The sequence below is a fragment of the Stegodyphus dumicola genome, chromosome 7, assembly GCF_044657685.1.
Source record: "Stegodyphus dumicola isolate Sdum_Otavi_A_Nest chromosome 7, ASM4465768v1".
Taxonomy (NCBI): domain Eukaryota; kingdom Metazoa; phylum Arthropoda; class Arachnida; order Araneae; family Eresidae; genus Stegodyphus; species Stegodyphus dumicola.
Genome location: NC_140774.1, coordinates 187,516,684 through 187,540,509, shown reverse-complemented (window position 1 = coordinate 187,540,509; position 23,826 = coordinate 187,516,684).

The following is a 23,826-nucleotide window of genomic DNA, read 5'->3' as shown; positions in this document are numbered from 1 at the left end:
ATAGTAAAAACTGATCTTTATTTCGAGACTTCAAACATGCATGCTACTTCTCGAACAGCCGGTCTCTCTTCTGTCTCTGTGCTTCTACCTAGGGTTGCCATTTTTATCATTACACATATGGGCGGCAAGGTGCGCTCCTTATCACTATCACCACATACGAGTCAGTTTTCCTTAGAAAGTCCTCCACACAGATATTACTTCCCTTAGGCAAATAGCCCTTGAGGCTTTGCCATAATCAAATAAGTCAAACCAACCATTTTTCAAGCCATGTAATTGCCGTGGTGAAAATTCTCACTAAATTGTCTGTCGAAATTTTTTCGTTTTCGTCAACCTTTCTGTTGCTTTCTTAATTATTAGTAGCGATAGTTTCTGGATTTAGAACCATACTACCGATATCACAATCCATTAGTTGATTAATAATTGGAGCATTGTCTCCATTCATTGGAAAACTTTGCCTTTTGTTTGTTATATCCGAAATCATCAAATTCAAGGCTATCATCATAAAGTGATGATGAGTGGTGATGTACATGAGATTGGCTACTAAGGACGTGTTGTTGGTTCTGTTAAATTTTCTCTTGCTTCTATCGCACACTGAGAAAGTTGGACTAGAATTACATTATTTTAGTTATATTTACATCTGTTTCCCACATATGCTTATCTGAATAAATAAATTCCCACATATGCTTAAGGCTTATCTGAATAACAAATCCATTATTACTAATTCAAACAGTGCAAAATTTAATCTTTTGGGTTATAAATATCATTTAAAAAAATTAGTAGTAATAATAGTATTTATTTTATTATTTCATATGAAAAGAAATTTCTGTTAAATGTCTCCTCATCAGCATGCTCAACACTTCGCAGTGCACTTATCTGAAATCTGTAGTCATCACCATGCAAAATGTGAACATAAAAAGTTACCATGCTCCTTTGTATTCAATTACCAATGTTTAAATATCACTCCGTAAGACATTTCTCAAGCTACTATTTGTTGATAATCATGTAGTGATAAAAGCAAAAAATAATAAATAATTATTCAGTAGGTATAAAATCAAATGATGTTTCTGTTTGAGATGTATGCCAAGCAAAGATGTGGTTAGTTAGAGCCAAACTATTGACATGCAAATTTATGCTAATAAAGGATTTTTTCTTCAATATGAAGGCATTCTGTTTAGCGCCGAAGTGAAATTATAGAGTCGTGATTCTCCATATCTTCTATTATGTAAAATTATCAAATGTGCATTAGTAAAGTATCCCCACCACCACCAAAAAAAAAAGTAAATAAAGATTACTAGTGGCCCATTCAGACTTTGTACTGTATGTTCATATAATTTTTACTCTGCTAAATTTAAAAAAAAAAAAAAAAATCTATGAAAATGTCAAAAACATATTGATGTTGAGTGTTTTTAAATTCATTGCAGTTTCTCAAAATTAGATTATTGCATAAAGTTATATGAATAATTGTTGATGCTAAATGTTGATGTATTTGTTCAGTGTGCTCATTCATAGATGTTTGAATAGATGTGTGGAGTTCCCGAATAAAAACTGTAAATACGTGACTGATAATGCATTTGTTTGAATTATTCAGCTGTTGTGTGCACCAAGTATAGATATATATATATTTCTGTCTTGTTTTAATTTCATCCTTACTTAAATTTTTAAAGTTCATTGTATGACATTATATAGGTACTGTTGTTGTGTTCAATTTTGTTTTTATATTCTTCCCCCTTCCTTTTTCTTTAAAGACAGTGCTATGAAAATAACACAGTTGTTTTACCCCTTTTGGACAGTATTTGCCAATTCGTTTAGAATGTTGTCTATGTGATGTATGAAATGTTGTTTGAAAATTGCTTTCATTCTTTAATGCTCTACAAATATCATGTATACTCGTTTGTTTGAAGTTCTATTAAACATTACATTTTCTGTCTCCATCTTTCATTTTTTTTTTTTTAACCTTGAAAGCTGTTCTCTGAATTTCCGTGATACTCCCTCCACACTTTGAAAACAAAAAATCTGATGTTGACACCTATTAAATCATAAACATGTTTCGCTGCACTTCATTTAAACTTATTTCCACGAATTCTTCTAACTTAATTAACCGATTTCTCAAGACAAGTTGAAAATGGCATCAAATTTTGAAATTAAATATCCCACTCAATTTTGCGGAACTTTTGAACTTGTTATAATTTTATTTTTTCGTAACTGGTGTAAAACTTTCCCATAAGTATCGGAACTAGCAGACTGCTAAAATAATAATATATAATAACAATATATCGACATTTAGCGAAAGTTTTCCGCCGCCGAAAATATCGTCTGCGCAAACAGTTCGCGCTGACGTGTGTAATCATATTTTGTCAAACGACTTTAAGGATTTGAAAGAAAGAGACTTGCTTTAGAACATTGTGTTGTGAAATTTGTAAAAAAAATATCGTTTTCATTAAGTACAAGGTGTCTGAAGTGGAACTATCACGCTACCAGATTAGAATCATCATTTACAGTCCTGTTGAAAAACGTTAGTTACAGAATGTCACCAAATCATGTGTGCAGCTTTAGGTAGTAATGCTGTATCATATGACACTGTGAAGGTTTGGTATCGATAATTCAAAAAACAGTATTATGACATTCAAGAAGCAGAGCGCTCTGGCCGCCCTGCTGATGTTGATGAGGGCCGCCTGCGAGAACTTGTGGAAGAAGATTTTATTAGACAACCACTCGAGAGCTATTTAAGAAGTTAGACGTTAGCCCATGTGTATTAGTCGCACTATGCATCTCATAAACTTGACGTATAAGTTTCAATCGCTGAGTACCGCATAAACTGACTTGAGCAGATATGGAAAGACTTTTCGAGCCTGCACTAATCTGTTTGAATGTCAAAGCAAGAACAAAATTCTGGACCGGATCGTCATTTGTGGTAAAAAAAGTGCATTTAAACATTACAGGCTGCAAAGGGTATACTTAGTCACCTAAATGTGTGTCGTCAGCTTAGAAATCCCCTACACGCCGAGTTCATATAGGGGCTCGACCGGTTCTTCTTCAGTCAAGGTAAGCTGTTCTTTACGAATCAAAGAATATTTTGAACTCAATTTTGATGAAGTGAAATTAAAGAATCTTTGAATTCAATTTTGATGAACTGAAACTATATTTTTACCATTAGAACGTATTGTGTTAAAACCAGAACTTTTGCTTTTAAAAATCGAAACTCAATTTTCATTTTATTGTATTACGAAATACAGTAAGACCCCGCTTAACGCGGAGGATACGTTCCATCAAAGTAGAGCGTAATGCGAAACAGCGCTAAACGAGGCTATCTTTACATGTAAATATTGGGGTTAGGGGAAGATGGCTAGGAAATTGGTTAGGTATTAAATTTTCATTTTATTGTATTACGAAATACAGTAAGACCCCGCTTAACGCGGAGGATACGTTCCATCAAAGTAGAGCGTAATGCGAAACAGCGCTAAACGAGGCTATCTTTACATGTAAATATTGGGGTTAGGGGAAGATGGCTAGGAAATTGGTTAGGTATTAAATTTAAAAAGTATGTTTTTTTTAATAAAAATAAAACCAAACATTTATTTCTTAAAGCCCAAATTAATACCACATTATTATTTCTTGCAAAAATAAAAACAAAATATAAATAACAAAACGAATATTCTTAAAAAAAAAAAATTCTGAGTCAGTCATATTTAGTTAGCCTTCCGCGTTTTCAGTGTTCTGCCTTTTTGTGACAAAAGCATCTAATGTTGTTTGCCTTTTTCTTTTGCGTTGTTCTCTTAAAAGTTCTTCATAAACGGATAGAGCATCTCTAACACCACGCCTTACTTTTGAGCTCCTGTCAAAATTCGGATCATTTTCAATGAATTGATCCATTATTTCAGTTATGGTAGACAAACTCCTTTTTACAAACGCCATCGAAAGTTCTTTTTGCTCTTCTTCTGAATCACTGCTGTCAACATTTTTGTTTTCTTCTTGTTCAGTTAATTCCTTGAGCTCATCATTAGAAAGACTAGCCGCTGCTTCTTGAATTATTTCTTCGACATCTTCCACATTTACCCCTTCAAAATATGTCTGTACAATACCGCACCAAACAAGAAATACAAGTACACTCTTTCGGATATGTATTTAAAACCTATCGCTGCATAATATTCCGGGGAATCCCCGTATGCTGCGAGCGATTTCGTGGAATCCCCGGGTTGAAATAAAAGAGCGCTAAACCGAAACAGCGTTAAGCGGGGTCTTACTGTAGTTAAGTTGTGACAATGTCCACTTTAAATGATATACCACATATCGCTAAATCCTTACAATCAGCTTCCACGAAAGCAATTAAGCTACTACATAAATTTGTGTTCGGTTAAGAAGGCGACCGTGCAAACGACTTCCTGAGCCCGCCGGCAGCGTCGCAAAGCGCAGTTGACTAACAAGAAGATGATGCATTGGATTGCCGTGGTATTATCCACAAAGAGTGTCTGGGAATAGGTAAAGCCCTCGACAGTAAAGACGTACAAGCGCAGATGCTAGTCCGTGTTGACGCTGCTATCACGGAAAAACGTCGAAATGAATTCCGGCACAAAAACGTAATGTTCCATCAAAATCACATGTGTTTGCATTCACCGGCTCTTCTCTATGTGGACTCGAATGGGATTTACATCCACCATGTAGCCCTGACATCGCTTCTTCGGACTTTTACTTTTTTCACACCTGCAGCTACATCTTCTTAGTGTTATCTTCCATTCTGCACAGGACGTCTGAAATAAGTTTGATCTGTTTTTGAATTTGCTGCCACCAAGTTTCTGGGTCGAAAAACTACCAAAACGTTTGCAGAAAATCATAGATTTGAATAGATACTACCCGCACTAAAGGTACTTCTTTCATGTTATTCTTTTTTTTTTTTTTTTTTTTTTTTTTTTTTTCCTAACTTTATAAGAACGTTTTTTGGGGGTAAACTTTCTTTACAACCAGATAATAAATAAAATAAGAAATTCCTGCGCTTATATAATAATTTTTATAATATTATAAAAATTATTAATTATTATATATTTTATAATATATAAAATTATTATATAAGCTATATAATATTTTTTTTTTAAAAAAAAGCTTATCCTATCCTAGAAAAATTGCATAGGAAATTAAAAGTCCTACTAGGGCAATCAGTAGTGAGAATGTGTAAATATTTCTTATTATTATTTATGATATTAAAATTTGCAAATTTGAATCTTAAGAGGAAAATGAGAAAAATGATTAAAGAATCAGAAAGTACAATAGGATAAACAAATTAAAACTATTAAATATACTTTGCTTAATGCTTCAAGGGGTAAGTATTTAAAACATTAAAGCTGGATAATTAATGAGTGCCGAATACATGTTTCGTTCTTTCTGTCTTCTTTGGCGCCTTATGCTCCAACTCAAATATAATGTTATTTACATGCAGGGCCGGATAAAGGGCGAATGGGCCAAATCGGGCCCCGCGTTACCATCAAAATGTACAAAACAAACAAAAAAAAAAAAAAAAAAGCGAAATTTAAAATGCTTTTGACGATAATGGATAAATTACCATTTCCCAAACTTATTTATTGCTTTCAGAATATTCTTAACAATTCCAGTAAGCGTTGCTTCTGGAGAAAGATCATTTTCCAGGCTTAAATTAATAAAAAAACTATCTGAGATCGACAATGGATTGGATTGGATTATTTAATTACGTCAAAGCACACGAGGGCTATCTGCCTAAAGGGAGGGATGCCTTCGTGGAGGACTTTCTAAGGGAAACTGGCTCGTATACACGTTACACATAGGGAAAACCATTAAAACGCCCATGCAGCCAGCCTGTTAGCGGAATTCGAACCTCGGACCGAACTACCAGTGTTCAGCGTCTTTACCGCTCGGCCGCTGGTGAACCTGAGATCGACAATGAATCAGGATAGATTAAATAGTGTAGCAATAATGTCGATTGAAAGTAAAGACGCAAGGAAATTAGATTTTCAAACAATTTTAGAAGAATTTACAGAACAAAAACTTAGAAATATGTAAATTCATGTATTCATATTTGGTGATGTAAATTTATATTCAATAAATGTTTTTGTATTTTTAACATTTTTATTTTTTAATTTATGTAGAATTTTACCTGTCTGATAATCCATGACATTTGATATATATATACTGAATTTGAATTTTATTTAAATATAGAGAGAGGGCCCCGCAAAAAAAAAAAAAAAAAAAAAAAAATCCAATCGGGCCCCGCACCTTTTCGATCCGGGCCTGTTTACATGTTAAACCACAAGTACGCAATCCCTCATTCAAGGGGGAACGTCGGTCCGAAAACCAAACCTTTTTCCTGTCACTCTCAGATCCATACCGCCACTAACTAATTGCTAAAAAATATTAAAAAATACTTCTTTTTGTCTCAGAATGACTTGAACTACCCTGACGTGTCTTAGGCACTCTACTATTAAAGTGCAAATAATTAAAGTAGTACAAACACTACCTTAATTGAAATGTAAGTTTATACAAAAAAGAAACACTCATAAAAAGGGATAAAAACCTAGAAAAACTACACAAAATATTCGAAAACGTTATTCAAGTTTATTAATTTATGAAAAACTTTCGAATTAGTCCTAAAAACAATATTTTATATTCAATGAAGCTGAATTATAAGAAACCTTAATTCGTAACTTGCTATTAACGGATGAATTTTTCTATGAAAAGAAATTAATATAAAAATATATTAAAATTTAATTAAAAAGTCATATATTCCTTTTCGCGCCGGAATACTTTAAATTGCAAATAGAAGAAAAATGGCCTCCCGTATGCTGCGGCGAAATGTCTAAAATTATTTTGAAGCTAAAAAAGTGGGAGCAAGGCTCAGGCTGTCATATTCTGTAAAAATCATTTTAATTCTAGAAAAAATAAGATGCAAGAATCTAAAAAGTACACTTGTATGCAGTACAAAAGGTGTCGGGCTCCTCTCAGAAATGTTATCTCGGTACTTTTCCGTTTCGCCGGCGCAAATCTCGCCAAGCAGACTTTATTGGCGACAACATACAGTATACACATAAAAAATATTTAAAAAATTTTAGTTCTAAGAATTCTCTTTTTGAAGGCATAAACATTTTAATATCGTTTAAAAATTTATAAAAAGCCAATAAATAAAGACAATAAATTTGTAAAAAGACATTAATTTAAGAATTTACTATGCTTTCATGGTTCAACATACTAATTCGCCGGTTCATATCACGTGACCCCAAGCGATCTCATCACACGTAAACTACTCTACAAAAATCTAATGCTCTCAGTAATTATCTACATTAATTTCAAGTTAAATCTTAATTTGGAACACAAGTTTAAATGCAAGAAATATTTCAATGCGTACGAATAGCTTACTCAGAAATTATGTAAAACTGCAGTGCTTAACTTCACTAATGCATTCTCATTAGAATTGATGAATTTAACCCTTGACTTTCCTTTTCTATATTTTCGGCTTCGAGTAAGCGCTGTGATTGCATCCTAATTGACTTAATTACCGAAAATGGCCTTAGACATAAAACTGAACTATCTGATAAAAATTCTATGTAATAATATGCCAGCATTGAAAGAAACAATCAATCTGATAAGAAAAAGCTGCGACTTGTTTTGAAAATGAGGCGTAAAAGGTTACCAGCGAGAATCTTCCGTTTGGCATCGGTTGTACCATTATTGGCGACTTTATCGCTTGCGCCGGCAAAACGGAAAAGTACCGTTATCTCTTTATACAGTGGAACCTCGAGATACTAGAACCTCTATATACGAGGAACGTATGAGCGAAAAAATGCGAGCATTGACTCGAGTAACGAGCAATGAGCCAGGCTGTTGGTATGCGTGGCGCCATTTCTCGACTCTGGGAATCCTCTCGTCAGATTACTCAGTTGTCTTTGATCTAGCACGTGTTTGTGCGCTTGTGAGTTAATTACTTATTTCATTTTGTATGTGAAAATAATTGGTTCTTTTCCGTTTTACCGGCGCAAGCGATAAAGTCGCCAGTAATGGTACAACCGATGCCAAACGAAATATCCTTGCTGGTAACCTTTAACTTTTACATTTTCAAAACAAGTCAGCGCCATTTCTTATCAGACTGATTGTTTCTTTCAATACTGGCATACACTTACATAGAATTTTTACCAGATGTTCAATTTTATGCCCTAAGGCCATTCGCGGGCGGTAATTAATTCAATAAGGATACAATCATACCTCTCAGCCGATGGCGAAAATATAGAAAAGGCAAAGTCAAGGGTTAAATTCATCAATTCTAATTCGAACGCACTACCGAAGTAAAGTACTGCGGTTTTGCAAGATTTCTGAGTAAGCTATTCGTACGAACTGAAATAATTCTGGCATTTAAACTTGTATTCCAAATAAAGATTTAACTTGAAATTCATGTAGATAATTACTGAGAGCATTAGATTTTTGTAGCGTAGTTTACGCGAGATGAGATCATTTGGGGGTCACGTGATATGAATCGGCGAATCAGGATGTTGTACGATGAAAGGATAATAAATTCTTAACATCTTTTTACAGATTTATTGTCTTTATTTATAGGTTTTTTTACAAAATGTTAAACGACATTAAAATATTTTTACCTTCAAAATAAAAAATCCTTAAAACTAACATTTGTCAACACTTTTTATGTGTTTACGCCAATAAAGTCTGCTTTGCGGGATTTCCGCCGGCGAAACGGAAATCTACCAAATAATTATTTCACGATGCCTCCCAAGAAGATTGTTGTCTCAGATTCCTTATTTTTATTTGCCTTGCAAAGAAAAATAAGGAAGCCACTGCCGTTGAAATTAAGAAAGAAATCATAGATAAACATAAGCGTGTTGTAAGAGTGACGGAATTGGCGAAGACTTACGGCCTTTCGATATCGATCTGCACTATTCTGAAGAAGAAGGAAGAAATTAAGAAACTTGATGTAGACAAATGAGTTACCGTTACTTCCAAACGCTGACAAAACTCCTAGAAGCTGTTGGTATGGATTAACGAGAAGCAGTTAAGGTCGGCGTCAGAAGCTATCATAAAGGTAAACTACAGTTATATTATTTATCAGTGTTATTTATTAGAAAAATTGATTTTTATGTTGATATTTATGGAGGTGCGGGGAACGGATTAACTGAATTTCCATTATTTTCAGTGGGGAAGTTTGTTTCTTGATACGAGAAATTTGCTATACGAGCTCAATGGTAGAACGAATTAAACTCTTATCTCGTTCCACTGTATATATATTATCGGCAAAGTGTGAAATGCCGGCATTCTATATAATGCCGCACGTTTATAGGCTAAGTATGAAATATGAAAATTATTACATAGTTTCCCTAGACATTGTATATAATTATAAGACCTAAGCAATGTATAGAATGACAAATGCTTTTTAAAAAATATATAAAAAAAAAGGTTATGATAAGGCTATTATTAAAAAAACGTTCATCCCTCAAAAATACAAATGTTAGTTTGTAGAGACATTAGGTATATTTTTGGAAGCAGGAGAAGTGAAAAATAAGCAAACGCCTTCGCCGGGAATCGAACCATGGACCTCTGGAATACCAGCACAGCGTGCAGAACTACGAAGGCACACTAGGAAGGTGGAAGAAATACCGCTGAATCTTTAGATTATGGTAACTTGGCGATTTTTTGGCGACCAACACTGGTAAAGAAAGGTGCTAATTTTCTTTTGGACGCCATTTTGTTTTCACGAAATAAAGGCTTTTTTTTTTTTTTTTTTACTCAACATTTTTTTCCAACAATCTGCTAGCCCAATTACGCTTATACTAGAACTTTTATGGAACAAAAATGCTTAATCATGACGAAGATTAGGTGCGAAATTGGGAGAAAATGCAGAATCGCAAACTGCTTGCCGCGTTTTTAAGAATTCCACATACACGGTATCCATGTACACGTCGACCTATTTTCGCTTAAAAAAAATCCTAGAATTGCACAAAAATGGCATTGCGCACACTCTTGACTTTATCTATGTACACATCGACCTATTTTCACTTAAAAAGTCAAAGAAAATTGACAGAAATCCAATTCTTCTTATTCTTGTAAAAAGCGCCAAACGAATAAGTGCGCGATTCTGCACTTTAGCAGCAAAGTTGTTTCTAAGTGCTTATTAGCTAAAATCACGATCGGAATTTTCCGGAAAATGTCACATTACATGTCTCATAATCTCTCATTTCTCTGAGACAAAATAATCTGTGATTCGAACTGTGTACTTCTCAGATTATTGCTAAAGTCCTAGCTAGTAACCTTTATCGCCTTACCAAAATCTCGCCAAACTACCTGTTACCATATTCTAAAGATTAGCCGAAATACCTTATAAGTTTGAAAAATTAATGCAAAAACGCCATTAAAAAACTGTTGTTCGGAATATGTAAAAAAAGATAGCGAGATGATACAATATAATAATTTTGCTTCTTCTATCTGACTGAGACTGAGAATCAGTAAGATCTACCTGATAACACACATTAAATTCAGAAACAATCATAATTCTCAAATCAGTGCCTTTTGAATACCTTTTGTTTTTTCTGTCATGGCACGCAAAAGTGGTTGTACAGTTCAATAGCATTACGTATAACGTTTTTGCATTCGGTTGAAAGTTCTGTCACTTCGTCCATGTCCAGTATTCAAATAAGTTTTCGTCAAGTACGGAAAAAAACTCGGCTTTCGTGACGTAATATTGTATAGTACTGACGCTTTCTTTAACATTATAAATGAATGTAATTTTGTTTTCCACAAACATATCCTAGCGATTCAGCGGCAATTAGTAGTCCCTTGGTTCCTTCTTAGTAGTCATTTTGCCTTTTTTACATCCTGTATTAACTTCTGGTAAGTAGTTTGGTTCTTCGAAACGAATCGGAAATATATTTCATACTGTAGCGGTTTGTCATTTGGCATTCTATTAAGAAATGTGCGAAATATGAATCGTTTTATACACTGCCAGCTAGTTTTAGGCATTATATACAATGTCCAGGCGCTCTATAGAATGCCGGATTTCAACTGATGCATAGATTCAAGCTCAGTTCTTTGGCTCTAAAAGCAAAATTTGAAGAAGATTCTAGAAAGACCGGGATGTTGTGGGTGGATTTACTGTATGAATTTAGAGAACTTGTTGGATTCGGTGGAAGTTCGGGATTTTGAAACTCTTAAGGAACTTTTATGCTCACCGTACAAATTAAGTGGCGAGTCCCTCTAGAAATAAGAGAGCTCTACTTAGACAATTGGGAAGAATTTAAAACAGCTTCTATTTTAGCAGAGAAATGCGACAGGTATGAGGCTTTGCGAAGAGATACGAGGAGGTAGAGCAGAGAGCGAGTTTTAAGAAACCATTTGAGAAAGCTAGAGAGCAGTATGCAAATTTCAACGGTAGTGATTATTAGAAAAGTAGTGGTCATCAAAGAATTAAATCGGAGGAGCATAGAAAAGTGGATGCTTCTAAAAAGGAGCAGGCTTTCAAGGAAGCAGGTTTCGAGAAACAGCAGAAAATAAGGTGTTAACAATGTGGAAAGGACGGCCATATACGACCTAACTGTCCATTGCTGTAAAATAAATAAATAAATAAATAAATAAAGCTAATCTTGTGAATAATCTAGGAACGGAGAGATTAGAGAAATGTTTTGAGCCGTATTTCAAGAAAGCAGTAATTAATAGGGGAGAGAGAGAATATCTGAGAAATACTGGAGCTGGAATAGATCTATGTAATAGTACTTGGATTAATGCTAGTGACTCATTAGGGGAAACTCTATGGGTGAAACAGCCTTTGGACACAGAATGTAAATGTTTGCCTTTGGCGAAAGTCAGTATTGAAGGTAATTTTGGTGTAGTCACCACGAAGGACACGGTTACTCCGGTAGTTAGATAAATAGTACTATTTTGTGAGGCAATAATACTGCACAGCTGATAGAGGAAATTAGGGAACGACCGGTTCTCTTGAAAGTTGGCGAAATTCGCAGTCAGGCGCATGCACGCAGGAGTTTAGACAGAGCGGACGCAGAAGACTTTAGTCAACGAGTCATTTTGGTGTTGGCGACAATTTTCAAAACCGCGCCAAGGCCGTACCGTATACTAGGATTTTACTGTTCGGCAATCGGTGCACATACCTAGTCTAAAGAATCAAATCGGCGGCCTCTGAAAGTAAAATTATATATATATATATAATAAGTGATCTTCACCAGGAAAATTTAGCTGATCACGTACTCAAATACTTATTTCGGCGTGAAGTTAAACATAACAGCAAAATCCATTTGCAGAAATTTTAAACGCAATTAAAGATATCCTTTTGTGGTAATACGTCTCCGGCAATATACTTTTAATGTCAGAGGTGTTTGAAAAAAGGGGGGAGGGCCTTTTTAAGGCCATAAATATCTGAAAGAGAAATGAAGGGTATTCTTCTATTATCGGGACCGGATTCAGAAATGTATGAATGTATGTGCATATATGTGTGTATGCATACACACACACACACACACACACATACATTCGTACTTACGTATATACATGCAAACATGAACGCATACATGCATACAAACGAATATTTCTGAATCCGGTTCTGATAAACAGAACAGTACCAGATGACGTACTGCTAGATCTAAGTATATAAATTTTTTAATCTTTTTTACAATAACAAAATTAGTCATATATTTCAATGACAATACTAACATTTACTTTTTTTCATGCTAATCTTCACTTACATATTCTTAACATCGTGCTTATGCTAATCTTCACTTACATGTGTTTAACATCGTGCTTTTCTACCAATCTAAATTATGTTACATGCCATGTTAAACCAGCGGTAAAATCCCAGTATACAGTACACTCTTGGCGCGATTTTTGAAAAATGTCGCCAACATTAAAAATGACTTTTTTATTGCTCATCATAATGTCGCCAAATTAAGTGTGAACTATATACTATAGGATTAAACCGAACTGAATTTAATTATACTAATTATATTTAACAAGCCTAAATTTCACCTGCATGTGCTTAATCTGTTTAATCAGCTAATATCTAACTAAATTCAACTTACGTATGCTTAGTAAAATGCAGGGGCGTAAGTTTCCAGCGCCCGGGGACTACTGAAGAATCTGCGCCCCTTTCTGTGTGCCAAGAATGGAAAACATTTCATTATAAAATTCCGTAGCATCAATTTGGCGCCCCTTGGATGCTGCGCCTGGGGTCAGATGTCCCCCCTTGCCCCACCCAAGCTACGCCACTGGTAACATGCTGTACAATAAATATCATGCTTAAAACTATAAATTTGACTTGCATATGCTTTATATTCAAAATTTCCAAAACCATTACCGTTGACGAACTTGGCGACAAAAAAAGGCAATATCGCCAACGGGTTCTAGAAATAATAAATAATATGATAATAAGGACATTTCTTTCTTCTTTGATGAAAATCACGGGCAGGCAAATCCAAATATTCCAATGAACGAGCGTCAGCAAGCCAAATTGGTCTATCTTCCATCGGGACTTGATAAAAAGAAAGACATCCCCACAATCAAAGATAACAGTATGCTTCTTTAGTTCTTTGAACAGCTTTCTGCTTAACCCGTAACAGGGGAGGTGAAAAAGTTGAACATAACAGGGGACGTGCGGTCTCAGAGACCGCGAATTATAATAAATTTTTAAAAATCGTCTAATTAAAATATCATCATGATATTTCACTTAGATGTTCTTTGAACATTTTACTCTGAAAAGAAAATATGTTTTTACACTTTAAAGTGAAATTAAATTTTTCCCAGAAAATTTCCCCATAGCCTCAAATTTTTCGATGAAAATCATATGCTGCACTAAATTCTATAAAACTAAAAATAAGAATGCATCTATTTTGAATTAACTATTTTATCTATATTAGTTAATATTCAAAGCAAATTTTAACCGCAGAAAATTGTAAGTAGCACAATACAGAAAAATTTTGACAGTACCTAAAATATCAGTATCTCACTGATTTTCTGATAGTAAACAATTTAGTTTTCGTCTTCTTTAGCATATTCATTGCATAAATTTTGCGTGCATTCCAAACAAACAGGGTCTTGACAAGATAAAGATAAATATGCTGTCTTTCTTTTCTTGCTTGGGGGGCGCAGACGACATGTTTTCCTTGATTTTAATTTTGCTTCTTTTGTGCACTGCTCCACATCCTTAGACTCAGCTTCTTTTCCTAAAATCAGCTTTATCGTCAGGCGCAATTCTCGATTTATTCTTGGGTTTTTCCCTCTCGTGTGTAGTAGTGGTTGGACTAATTCTCTCGCTAATTCTTTCGAAAACACCATTCTGGTCATAACAGGGTTTTTGGTTATAAACTTGGTGCAAAATGTATGCGTTTACTGTACTCATATCTACTAACCGGTAGAAAAGAGCCATAGGCCAACATGGTTGTTCTCCTAATACAGGAATGGACAGAACATTTTTCATCTAAAGCATCAACACCACCTTTGGTTCTGCTATAAAAACCAATTATTTCAGGTTTCTGTGTTTCCGAGTCTGTTTCTATCGAATGATGCAATGATGACATCAAAACCACTGCTCGACGTTTTCGCAGAAATTTTCTTCACAGTCATCTTCTTCACTAAAATCACTTCCAACTTCGTCTAGAATTTTTTTCAGTTCTTCTGCATAACGTGGATCAGAAGGATAAATGAATCTCCGCGGACCTAACTTCAGAGCCATCTGTTCACTACTGCCGAAAATTGTAACACTGAGAGGGAGGTGAGGTCTTACACACCGCTGTAGAAGAATTTCAACAGATACACTTGCCAAAGCATTCCGATAAGAAGGGGTCAGAAAGAAGGTCACGAAACGTGAAGCTAGGGGAAGAATCCATTCACTTGGACAAAGCATGCAATAGGGGTGATGGAAGGAACATGTGGCGCGGTCCGTCAGACCGCACGTCCCCTGTTACGAGTTAAACTGATGTAAGACCAGGCAAAACTTTCTTTCACTCCAACTTTTGTTACAAGCCGGCGGTTGTCGAGCAAGTTCGTGACCTTCGGGAAATTAGATGGTCTGGTCAGTTGCAAAAAAAGAATATCTATGGATGTTCTTCGGTTGTAAAGTGAGGTGATTTGATACCACGGAAAGACTCAGAACTTTTATCCATTGCGCACACTACTGGCAATATACCACGAGATTTGCAACTAAAGATAAATTTTGGTAATATTATTCCACTAAATTTTGTCATGCTACGAAAGTTAACCCTTATTTCTTATATTTAGTATGACTATTATGGAAGGTGATTTTGTATGTTTGGAGTGTTTGAAGTCCTATTCATTTCGACGTTGTTGCATTTTGTTAACAACTTCTTTATTTAGCCTTTTCAATCACAGCGGTAACTTTTTCAGTTTATTTCAAATTTCATTTTCTATTATGAGTATTTTCTCAAAATTGTCCCATTCTGAGCCAAAAAAAAAAAAAAAATATGGTAAGCCTAGTCAGAGTTCTTAAGAGGATAAATGAAGAATAAATGCTATAAAGTACAGTTAGCCACAAAAGTCTGCGTACAGACTAAATTTTAAATTAAAAAAAACACTTAAAACATAGAAAAATGTATTTTAATCATTGCATTTTTTTCTTCCATTAGCTAAAATTGTAAGCTTAAATAAAAAGTAAATAATATCAGTGTAATACTTTTTTTTCAAAAATATATTTTGTCAAAAAAAACTCAGAAATTGCCTCCAATAAGTCTGCGTACACTTAAAAAAAAAGCAAAATATAAGTTTTTTACATTACTTCAATACTTTGTAGGATATCCTTTATTCTTCAAAACAGCTTGCAGACGTCTGGGCATTGACTGAACTAGTTTTTCAGTGTCATTCGACATGAATTTCGCCCATTCTTCCTGCAATTTACTAATTAGCTCATTTCGAAACGTAATATTGTATTTTCGAATTCGTTTCTCCAATTTTGCCCACAAATGTTCGATTGGATTGAGGTCTGGTGACTGTGGAGGAGTATGCAACTGTCTTGGAGTGTGATAGAGGAGATATTCCTTCACAATTTTATCTGTATGATTCGGGTCGTTGTCTTGTTGGAAAATAAAGGTGTTAGAAAGGTTTAAATTTCGGGCACTGTCTCGTAGACTTTTCTTCAGAATATCCAGATAAATATGCTTTTCCATGACTTTATCAATAATGTGAAAATTTCCAACTCCTTTCGACGACATACACCCCCATACCATCACACCGCCAGCTCCATATTTGACAGTTGGATTTAAATTTCTCAGATTCAGTTCTGTTCCTGGTTTTCTCCATACATTAGGGGGGGGCATTAACTTTAAATATTGTAAATTTACTTTCATCTGACCAAATTACATTGTTCCAAAAGTCCTGCGAAGAGTTTAAATATGTTTTGGCAAAAGCAATTCTTTTCTTTCTATTTGTCTCGGAAATGCATGGCTTAGACCTAGGATTGCATCCATGATAATTGGCCTTTCGCAGCACTTTTCGTACAGTTTCAGGAGAAATTTCCATGTTGCAAATTAACAAAATGTCTTTTTCAATGCTTGCAGCAGAAAGTTTAGGATTTTGTTTAATTCGTAAAATAATTTTTCTTTCTTCTCTCTGCGGTAGCTTCTTCGGTCTTGGTTTTACAGCAAGACTACCAGTGTCAAGATAGTTTTGAATAACTCTTTGCACACTAGAAAATGGTTTTCCAATGGTTTTACCAATATAACGAAGAGTTTTACTTTCATCTCCAATTTGATAATTAGTTGTCTCGTAACTAAAGCAATTTCTTTATTAGTTGTCATTTTCGTCAAAGAAAATAGAAATAACAACTTCCAATCAACGTGAAATTTGCTTCGGAAGTGAATGACCTTGAAAGTGTAACCTTCTTTGCATTCTCAAGTTTGAAGTTTAAAAGTTAGATAAGAAATCCCCTGCCTCCTTCGCGTTGTACGCAAACTTTATTGGCTTTGATTTCTGGTCAATTATCTTTTAAAAATTAGTGTGCATAAATTATTAGATATGAATATATTACAGTTAAATAATTTCAAAGTCCTTTATTGAAACTAAATATTTTAAAAATAAAACTTTAAGAAACTACCCTTTTCGCACCTTCAAATTTGGATTTGATATTACTTTTCTTGATCTACGCAGACTTTATTGACTATATATCTTATCTGATTACTAACAGGTAAGAAAACGTAATCAAAAATAAAAAAAAGAAAGGACCAAAGTCTGTGATTTAGCAGAATGTTTAAGAAAAGAGGAACTTTTATGATAACAGTCAATATGGAATGATATATCGAAAAAAGAAGAAACAGCTACACTGGAAAAGAAATGTAAAATAAGATAAAATTGCTTGTGCAAATTACTCAAGATTTATTTCCCTAGGATGAGATATACCTTCGTGGAAAGTATGAAGTCAAATAAATTTAAAAGGAACTTTTATGATGACAGTAAATGTAGGATGCAATAGCAAACAAAAATACATTTGGAAATAAATGTTAAATAAAGTGAAGTTAATTGATTATTGCACGTTACATAAACCTTCAACAGTAATGTAAAGCAGCTCAAAAACATTAATACAAGTAAAAAACAGAATATATCTATTTCCAAATATGCTTTTTAATTTTAATGCTTTAAGTTAATGAATTTCGTGATGTTGCTGTCACAACACCACAGCGGCCAGACCAAATCACCTAACGATGGCAAGTTTGACGACTTTCGGCAATTTTTCCCCCAAACCATCGCCAGTTTGGTAATATCTCGCCAATTTAGAGAGACTGTCATTTACTCAATATTAAATACACTTGTTCCTATGTTCTTACTTTTTCGGCAGAGTATCATCTTTTTAGATTTTCATGTTACATTATACCGAAAAAGTAAAAATTTATATATAATTGCACTAAAATTATCTACACATGTACAAAATTCGTAGCAATATACAGTACAAAGTCCGTAATCCGGACGTCCATTATCCGGAATGATCTATAATCCGGACCTCAAAGCCACAAACTTACGCATGCGCGTAAAGCGTTTACTTATGCGCGCTTCTGATAGAAAGTGATAGAGAGGTTAGTGAAAACGAAAAAATTTCGATTGACAAGTTAGTCGGTATTCTCGACACAGCAATTACAGGACTTGAATAGTGGAACTTTGTAACTGAACAAGAAATTATGTCTCTTTATAAAATTAAAGAGAAAGTAATAGCACAAAAAAAGAAACAACTTAAACAACTTACATTGAAAGAAATGTTTAATAAGGTAAATAAATAAATATTAAGCTTTTTTTTTTTTTTGGTACTCTTTAGATCATAATTGCTCTTTATTTCATACATTACGGTTTCATATTTTTAATTGTATAATTTCTGCATGCCATCTTACCAGACATAAATTGATGATCTATAATCCGGAAAAACCCCTAATCCGGAATCAGCGAAGTCTAGACGAGTCAGGATTACGGACTTTGTACTGTATTAGAAATACATCCATCCAATCTTATCCCCATTATACATTAACAAAACTACAAAAATTTCAAGCAGCAAGTTCGTTCGCTGGATCAAACTACCAGTATTCACCGATTTTGCCGCTCGGCCACTGGTGGCCCTTTCAAGAAAGGGATATTAACGGAAACGAATTCCTTTTTAAATCATTCACAGAGAAGACTCAAAATTCAAAATTATACCTAGAAAATGTAAACACAAATTTTTTTTTTTTTTTTCAGAAAGATTATATAATTTCAGTTAATTCTCTTGGCTACTATCTTCCTAAGACGACCAGTGTTTTTTAGAATATAAATGAAGATATATATTAAATGTATGTGTAGTGTAATGTAATATGTGTCGCTCCAAGATGACCACATCTACGGAAGACTAGAAAGATATGGAATTAATTCAGAAGTCAAACAACAAAAATCAGCGTTAATTTACAAAATTTTCACAGGACTAGTTTCGATGGTTTTACCGAACCATCATCTTCAGCTGCAAAACCGCAAATGAACAAGATAGGAAATAATGTTTAGATAAGATAAGAAAGCCTCGTCGTCATGGATAAGAACACTTACATCGATGGTGTCACTAAACTCTTAAACGAAGGACCATATAATCCGATCCCTAAAGATCCTTCACCTTCGGACTTATCCAAAATAAAAACTGCGATCAAATCTTCGCAAATCATTTCAAGCAACTTAAAACATTCGCTTATCCCATCTGTTGCGAATTGTGCCAGATTATATGCTCTTCCCAAAATTCATAAAAGTGGTATTCCTTTCCGCCCTATTGTATCAAATTTAGGTACTGCCTCGTATCCATTAGCTAAATATTTAGTTTCTAGATTTTCCACTCTATTAGACAATAACATTTACACCATAAAAAATTCAATAGAGTTTGTAAAAAAGGTTAAAAACATTTCTCCTCGTAATTTACTCATAGTTTCTTTTGATGTAAAATCATTATTCACCAATGTCCCAGTGGAGGGTGCATTAAGATGTCTAGAAACCAGACTTCGCGAATTTCATTTCTCTTGCATCGAAATTGATGAGCTAATTTCTCTCACTCAACTCTGTTTGAAACAAACACATTTTGTTTTCCAAAATAAATATTACAAGCAAACTGAGGGATTAGCCATGGGAAGCCCCCTCAGTCCCATCCTGGCTGATATCTACATGCATTATTATGAATCAAAATTGTTTGAAACTTTAAACTTCCCGGCATGGTTCCGCTACGTAGACGATACTTTTACCCTGTTTGAAGGTAATAAAGATGATTTAAATAGAGTTCTTTCAACAATGAATTCTATTGATCCTGCTATTCAGTTCACTTTTGAACTTGAGACTTGCAATTCTCTTCCGTTTCTCGACATTATGGTCACACGTAACACATCCAACTTCAGTACTACAGTTTACCGTAAACCTTCATCGGTTTGCCTTCCACCACACTTTAAATCATGTCATCCGACTAAACAAAAGTTAGCTTCATTTTATTCCTATGTTTTCCGTGCTCTTCAAGTTTGCTCCTCCAAACTAGCCCTTGATGAAGAACTAAATTATTTAAAAGCAATAGCTATTGACAGGGGCTTTTCACCCAACATTATTAATCAAGCAGTTAAAAAATTCTCATCTCAACACACTAAAATCCACACTCTTATTTTAGGAGATTATAAAAATTCTGTTGTCATTCCCTTCTTTCCATCAATTAGCTATAAAGTTGCACATATTTTGCAGAAATTTAACTTTCGGGTTGTTTACTCTCCCATCAATAAAATTCCAACTTCTATACTCAAGGACCCCATTCCGGATATGAATTCCTGGGGTATTTATAGGATTCCTTGCCAGTGCGGTTTAATGTACATTGGCCAAACTAAGAGAGCCTTAAAATTTCGCGTCAAAGAACATGAGGCATATGTTAGAAAAAAGGAAACACAGAAGTCTTCTGTTGCTCAACATTGTTGGTCCGAAAATCACACTTTCAATTTTTCTGCTGCCAAAATTATTCAAAAAACATCTTCCATTGGAGAACTGGATTTTCTAGAGGCATTTCACATTCATAAAAATCTTTCTGTTCTAGTTAACGATCCTAATTCCAATCCAAATTTGCCTTCGGCTTTTAGAGAAATTATGTTTTAGTTCTGGTTTCGCCAACAGATGGCGCCACTTGCTTATTCTTGTCCAGGCTTTCTTATCTTATCTAAACATTATTTCCTATCTTGTTCATTTGCGGTTTTGCAGCTGAAGATGATGGTTCGGTAAAACCATCGAAACTAGTCCTGTGAAAATTTTGTAAATTAACGCTGATTTTTGTTGTTTGACTTCTGAATTAGTATTTATTCGGCGTGTTATTGTGTCTTAAGATATGGAATTGTCAACGATCGCTTTAACGAGGACTTTTTATACTTTAGAAGTGTGGTGGTGTATTGAGAATACGGTAAAGCAACTAGGGCTATCTGCCTAAGGGGAGAGATGCCTTTGTGGAGGACTTTCTAAGGGAAACTGGCTCGTATACACGTTACACATGGGGAAAACCACGAAAACGCCCATGCAGCCAGCCCGTTCGCGGGATTCGAATCTCGGACCGAACTACCAGTGTTCAGCGATTTTACCGTTCGGCCGCTGGTGGGCTAACTTTAGAAGGGTAAATCATTTAATACTCGCCTTTACTTCGTTTAGATTTTCAATACAGGTAATGTTTATTACACCTTATACCAAGAAACGGAGAAATTATAATCGCGAAAAACTTCCTGTATCAGCATTTCAACGGAAGTATCCATTTTGATCGTTCCCCGATCCATATGGAAGTTTTTTTTATGTGTGTGACGTCTGTACATACGCACAGAACAAAGGACTCTTTTTTCCAAAACGGATTGTAAAAATGATTCAAAGCGGACTTTTTTTCGTGACGTATAGTATACCTATGTATGTACAAATCTCGCATAATTAAAAAACGATTTGCACTAGAACGTTGAAATTTTGTTGCTGTAACATCTCGTTGTGCACCTCCCTTTTTAATGCAATCCGTATTACAAAACGTGTATATATATATATATATATATATATAAATTTTGTTAGTACTTAGCAGCTTTTAGCGCTAATTACCTTGTAACTTACCTTGTACTCAAATGTAACTTAGTTAAAATAGTTTGGTTTCCTTTTAAATATTTTTATGCTTAACTAAATTTTTTTAAACTTTGTTTAAAATTTTAATTTACATTTGCTCTTAGAATTTAAATAATATTGTAAATTAGTTTGCAGCAATATATATATATATATATATATACATGTGTGTGTAAAATATAAAATATGAAATGGCAATTCAAATTCATACGCATCCGACCTTCAAAGGATACGGTTTGCTCAATTTAAAAAAACTATTTTTAGCCCAAAAGGAATGTTGAGTTTCCTTCTTGAGTGCGCGATTTCTGTGAAACCATTGGCCAGTATTAAAATAAATAAATAAAAAGATTTAAAAAAATTCTGCTTTATTTGTTTGTTAATAAAGTTCAGAAAAATTTTGTAGAATAATTATTAAGAAGCATATTTTACTGTTGAAGACGTGCATGTTACATATCAAATGCAGTTTAATTTCTGATTGTTTATACTTGTTTATTGAAGTGAATCTTGGAACAAGGACCCATAACTGGGCATATTTCACTGTAAAATCAAATATCATTTAATTTTTTTCTTACTCTCTTTTCAACATTTTACTGTTTGCAATTTAAATTACAAAACTTTTTAAAATTTTGCTTTCATATGTAACTTTACCTAGTTATGGAGCTATCCTTTTTTGTTTATTATCGCAAAGGGCGTGAGCCCAGAAGGGCTATTTATTTCGTTTTGGCATTTTGCGTTGATTCATTATAACGGCGAATCACTTTATGTTGTAGCCACTAAATAGAGCCCTGTGTTCTATTTAAAGAAATAAAAAAATAAAGGATTTGCATAAATGTATGTATGTTTATCGCATTGTGATAAAACAACGGTACCTAGAGCCATCCAATTCTGAATAACGTACGTCTCCACCCAAATATGGGCCTCTGGAAGCCCAAATTTGGAATGTTTTATCTATTTCATATTTTGTAAAGCATTTATGAGTTTTTGATTAAGAAACTCAACGATTTCAAAGCGAGCAATGGCTACACTGTACGGGGAAATATATACAGCGTGCGAGACTGTGCATCGGAAATTCTAAAGATAAGTTCTTTTTACATATTTTGTGATATTGCTGTTAAATTGAATTTTAGGGTTTAAGTCCGAAGAACACACAAAACAAAGGTAACGCACAAAACGTAAAATAAAGGTCCCTTTGATATAAAATCTGAAAGAAATCAGTTTTTTTTTTCCCTTGTATTTCTAATGAATGCAAGTTCATTCAGTTAAGATTCAGACTTTGTTAAACTTAAAATCCCTAAAGGGATAATTTCCCGTTGAGTTTTCCCGCAATGGGGAAAACTACAATTGGAATCGTAATGAACGCCTATTATTGATGGATATGTGGTTTGATCTGTCATTGCTCTGCGTAGGATAACTACATTAAATATATGGTATATTTATTTGTGTCTGTTTATAATAACGAAGAAAGTCACCTTGTGTAAAATGAATGAATCACCTTAGAAACGATGTTACAAAATTTTGTTGACCTTTGGAATGTGACTGCCAAGTTGATCTGTGGAACATGGAAATTTTTGTTCTTTGAGACCATGGATTTAAGGTAGGTCTTTTTAGATTCAGTTTTGAAGTGTTATGATTTTGTATGTGATAAGAAATCTTGATTTAATAATTGCAATTTGATTATTTACTTATTGTGAATTGCTTGGAAGATTAGTTTTAAAAACAGAAGTACTCTATGCAAACAAGTTGAAATCACCTGAAAATTTAAGGCAGAAAAGAAAAGTGTTTTACACAGCTTTTCTCTAATCTTTTGAAGAAGATTGAAGATGCAATAAAAATAAACAAGTAAATAAAAACTTAAATGAAATTTATAGTAAAGCGCTAAAAATTGATGTTCTTTATAATCAAAGAACTAGCTGAATAAAAAGATTAAGAATAAGGGTTTAGATACTAAAATAGAAACACTGGCGAAAATGTTGTTAACATTAATTGGTGGCGATTTGTTAGAAATCGAAATTATTGAAAGTGAAAAATATTAGAAATGCAGGTATCAATCGAAACGAAAATAGGTAGACACGTAAGAAAAGGTACTTAACGTTGTTTCGCAAATTGAAATTAGGGTTAATAATTCAAATGAAAATGCCAGATTCCGTGAGTAGGAAATCAAAGCAGTGTAGTTAAGCTTCTGAAATTAAACATTGTGAATTTCTGGCGATTTAATTCTTGGCTGGATTTTTAGATTTCATTCGAAGTAGTTACTCA